The sequence below is a fragment of the Formica exsecta genome, unplaced genomic scaffold, assembly GCF_003651465.1.
Source record: "Formica exsecta isolate Colony F162 unplaced genomic scaffold, ASM365146v1 scaffold365, whole genome shotgun sequence".
Lineage (NCBI taxonomy): Eukaryota > Metazoa > Arthropoda > Insecta > Hymenoptera > Formicidae > Formica > Formica exsecta.
The window spans coordinates 2,007,998-2,013,066 of NW_021850897.1; the positions used below are offsets into that span (position 1 = coordinate 2,007,998).

The 5,069-nt window shown below is 34.6% G+C and overlaps 1 protein-coding gene across 8 annotated transcripts in view; it reads left to right on the forward strand.

Moving 5' to 3' along the window:
- LOC115239201 (putative polypeptide N-acetylgalactosaminyltransferase 9) overlaps nucleotides 1–5,069 on the forward strand; it is a 241,688-nt gene that overhangs the window by 103,532 nt on the left and 133,087 nt on the right. For all 8 annotated transcript variants that reach the window (XM_029813585.1, XM_029813587.1, XM_029813583.1 and 5 more), the window contains one exon: nucleotides 226–278. The gene's annotated coding sequence lies outside the window, so the exon portion shown is untranslated. The remainder of the gene's footprint in view (nucleotides 1–225; nucleotides 279–5,069) is intronic.

Sequence of the window (5,069 nt, forward strand, 5' to 3'; positions counted from 1 at the left end):
TAATATTATAAATAGTATAATATAATAATAATTTAATAACTTAATAATATCATAATATAATAATTTAATAATATAATAACTTAATAATATAATACTATAATACTATAAATACTATATAATATTCATGTAATATTCATATATTTATACACACTGTATATATAGTACCATATAATTTTATCGTATAATTTTTCATAATATTTACTATTTTGTCTTTTTTGTTTACAGAACGGAGTGAATTGATGTTTTACTGAAATGTGCCCATCGTACTTAAAAACAAGGTAAGCGAAAGTTTTTAGAGATGTTCTGAGAGAAATTTGTTTCGAATAAATCATATAATTATCCAATCGTCTAGTCGTTCGTTTAGGAATAATATATTTGTTCGTCATGAAGAAACTCACATCGCATATAAGTCATCGATGTTAATTAACATTTTAGCGAAATATGTGGCCACATCTATCGCAAACGGTTCTTAATGAATAACAGTCCTTAATAAGCATCGGTCGGACGGACTGTCGGTACACCATCGATGTTATTAGAACGGAATGCGACATATCGATCTCCGAATGTACGCTTGAATCCGTGCGTTTCCGTTTGGTCCGCGAATTCTCGCGGCATGCCTTCGATATATGGAGCGTGAGGATGCCAGCGGCATCACGCAAATACGCGGTTTGTAGTGATTGAGATTAACCGATTATCGTGCTTATGATGATTAAGTACATCTTATGAAATATTCGACCGTGCGTACTTTTCATCTTTTACCGCTCCAAGTATCATAACTTCGATATATCACTGTCAGCATTGAGAGGGACAAGAAACACTCTTTACACGAGAAAATCTATTTTCGTAGCATCGTAATAATTCTATTTGCAACTTTATCATGAGATTTAATAAGATGAATGAAAGCGTGATTACATAATACCTTGTTGTTAAAAGAGTTATTATTTTAGCTGTTTTATCGAGTTAATATAAAAGTTTTAAAGATAACGCTTATGTTTAAAAATGAATATAACTATGTGTGTAAATTAATAGCTATAAAATAGTCGCACATATATTCAAAAATATTGATATTCGAGAAATATGAAAATATCAGTAACTATACGGATTACGGATATTGATAAAATAATAGAATCATGGTAATCGTAATTAATCGAAATTATAAAAAGCGCTTCAACAGATATTTAGTATTTTTTTTTAATTATAAAGATGTAGCACAGTTTTAAATTGAAATTTTAATTTACATTAATTACAATTTATTGAGACTTAATTTAATTTAATTACAATCTATTGAGACTGAAATTAAGAATCGCAAAAAATTAGTTCCGATATCTTTTATATGTGAAGTGAATTCTTTTATCAATTTTTTCAACTGTTCTAGATTCTTGCAAAAATAAATGCTTTTATCGCATATATATATATATGCACAATAGAATATTACATTTCCACGAATGATATAAGATACAGAATTTCGTAATTGGTACACCATTAGCACACGCACCGCAATAATAATTACATTAGGAGGTGGCTTTTATCGTTTCCGCTTCGGATCGATGTACTACTATATGATCGTGATCGTGCTTTGAATTCCATGTTCACTCATTAAATGAATGTGCCGTGGACCGTGGATTTTAAATGCACTTTTATATTGGACTTTAAGTAAAGTAATTGATAGTTGATATGATTAAAATGAATTCTTTTCGGACGTTACACAGCTTTTGCATATATCGCGGCTGATGATTTTCAATCTCTATAGTGCACTTTAATTGACTCGAAATGATTTTAACTATTGTATGCAACGCTGGTTGCAATATTCAATTCACGTTTTCAGTCTGACCTACCGATTTTGTTATCGAACCGCTGCATTTTTTTTTTTTTTTATTCATTTATTGACTTCACAAAAACGCCCACTTGAATTCACCAGCAAATTTATATTTAAAATAAATGTCATTTTTCCGATAAACAATAGATACAAATAAAAAATTATGTGTCACGATGTAACACAATATTCTGCTCGCGATATGCATGACAAAATACATATATGTATTGTTTTTAGCAATATGAATGTTAATTTTTATTGCAACTTTATATTGTACACATTACTGTAAGATCATATATTTTGGTTTTATGACAATCGTATAGTACAATTTACGAGAATTTGCGCATTATTAGGTGAATTAAATTTATATATTTATTCGCAAATTTACAAAAATTAAACTGGAAAGCTATGCTGGAACTGACAAGTTTTTGTGCACACAAAGGTGTTACATTTAACTTTAGAATTATAAATTTCACATTTCAGCAACTTTTGAAAGAAGTTGTTTAGAGGTTAAATATTATTCTTATATATATGTTTATTCCCATGTGTGCATTATATGCTTGCATACGAATTTCACGATTTCTAATAATTTCAAAATATTTTATTCTACAAATAAATTTAGTTAGTGATAAAATATCTAATGTAGATCTGCATCGCATTAGAATAACGACGTAAAGTTTTTAATGGCTGAATAAGAGGGGAAACAAGAGGATACTTAAAATATTTTCATTATAATGATAAACAAATATTTATTTTTTAAATGTTACGCGAGAACAATCTTGATTTTATTTACAAATGTTTTCCCCGGCAAATAATCGTCACTATATGTTTTCTTGCGCGGAATGCAAATTGTGACGTAAAAAACACTGCACGATTTGCATTTATTTATAATGCGTATTTTTTATAAATACGGATGTAGCCATAAAAGGCGCCATTTGTACGCGGTATTTAAAAACCGGCATACTGCGAAACGAGCGATAAATTTTTTCGTATGCAAATTTCTCTCGAAATAATCGCGCACGCGCGTGCGAGTGTATGATGCACGATTTAACGGAAACACGATCGGTTTAAATACGAATAATTTCCTTCCGTGAAAGAAAAGCGGGAGGTTACCGACCATTCGGTAACGAGTCGGTGCCGAGAGGTAAAATCAGAAATAGATGCAAAGCAGGCAATTAACGGCGGGGGTGGGGGGGGCGAGGGGATCGAGCGGGGAAAATCGCGCCCGCGCGGCGATTGGCTCTCGGGCGGTAAACGATCTTGGCGGATCCCCCTCGTCGCGGGCGCGCGCGGCGTGCATTCGGGTAAATTGCATTTCGATCGACCCAGTTTTTATTTCAATTTGTCGTGAATTTATGTGCGAATTATCGGGAAAAGAACACGGAGAGGAATCGAGGGAGGAGACGGAGGTGGAAGGGAGCCCCCGTGGGAAAAAGGAACAGCAGAGGAGGGAGAGGGAGGTATCGGAAGCAGAGAGGAGGGAAAGGTGGCACGATTTACTCGCGTCGTTTCTCGGCGTTCTCTCGCTAACTACAATTCAATTTGCATTTCATCCAATAAATCGCGTCTCTCGTCGCACCTTTGCCAGGCATACACGCCGACGTGTTTTCCCGTGAATTCTTCATCTCCTCACCTCTCGACGTGGCGTAAAACGTGTCACAAATTCCTCCGATATTATCCTTCTGATTTAACGAACATCATTCTCTCTCTCTCTCTCTTTCCTCCTACGAGATGTCTCGGGATTGATACAATTATTTCTCTCTGTTGTTTGTTTACTTGAGGCTGAGAATAACTAGAGAACTAGAGATTTATCTTATCATAAACAATACGTGCGTTTACTAACGAACATCATTCTCTCTCTCTCTCTCCCCCTCTCTCTCTCTCTCTCTTTCCTCCTACGAGATGTCTCGGGATCGATACAATTATTTCTCTCTGTTGTTTGTTTACTTGAGGCTGAGAATAACTAGAGTGTTTACAATTTATCTTATCATAAACAATACGTGCGTTTACGATAAGAAACATGAAGTTTCTTGACACAGGGGGGTATGTATATTTTATTTATCAGATCCGATAGGTTGTTAGATACTGCGTGTATCAACTGCGTGAAGTGCTCACGATAAGGAGCATAAAATGTTTACACGCGAGGCCATGCGTGTTTTAATTATTATCGTTTATAACAGATAGGCGCCAGATGAAATCTGTATTGAAACAAATTATCCTCACACAAAAATCCAAAGCAAAATTAAAATAATTCTCGACGGGAAATATAAATAGATAGAAAACTTCTCTAGAACTTCTAGAACTGGTGGTTCTCCAGAGATATTATAAACCACGAGCGATATCGCATCGCATAGATATAAATTTAGTTTTAAAGTTTATATTCTAAATATAAAAGCATTTACTATATAGTTAAATGTATAAGGTTATTGACGGGCAGTTATGTTATATTAATAAAATAGAATATTGACATCATTAGGAACGTATCGATACGAGCGTTATTATAAATATCGCGATATTTCGATCTCTCCCAGAATACGGGAGCCTCTTAAACGGCATACAAATAGTTGGCGTTCATTCTTTGCGTGACACGAGCACGCTAATACTTCACCGATTTTACAAGCAACGACCCATTCTCCTTCGCTCGCTCGGTTATATTGCAATCGTAACCCTTTTCCTCCGTGCGTGCGACACGGAAGAAGATCCACTCCGATAAAAAGAGCCGTTGTGTCGACCGTTGCAACAAATACATTTACCGGTCGATCCGACGAATTTTCTGGCCAATGGTTTACAACATAATGATATTACGTTAGCAGGCCCAGCAGCGGTAAATTAAGATTGAAACGAATCCAGAGGCCGAAGATTGAAACGAATTTTGTCAGGAATTAAGCTTTTTGCTCAGCAAAAAAAATAAAAAAATAAAAAAAATGCCAAATTTGACGAGAGATAGATGCTGGAGCGCAAAACTGTATTCCAATTCGGGAATCAATAGGTACGTAAAATCGTTGGAAGTGATCGTTACATCGCAACATCCGATTTCGAAATCGGTGACGTTTATTCGTTTTACGATGCGGAATAACACGCGAGGCAAAATTCGCATTAATATTTCTCGCAAATATTTTTACGAGACAGATTTCGCGTGGATTAAAATTACCAGGCAGCCCAGAAATTTGTCATAAATTTGGTTGAGAGCCGTCGCGTAAAAAAAAAAAAAAAAAAAAAAAAAAAAAAAAAAAAAAACTGATACATACTTAGATAG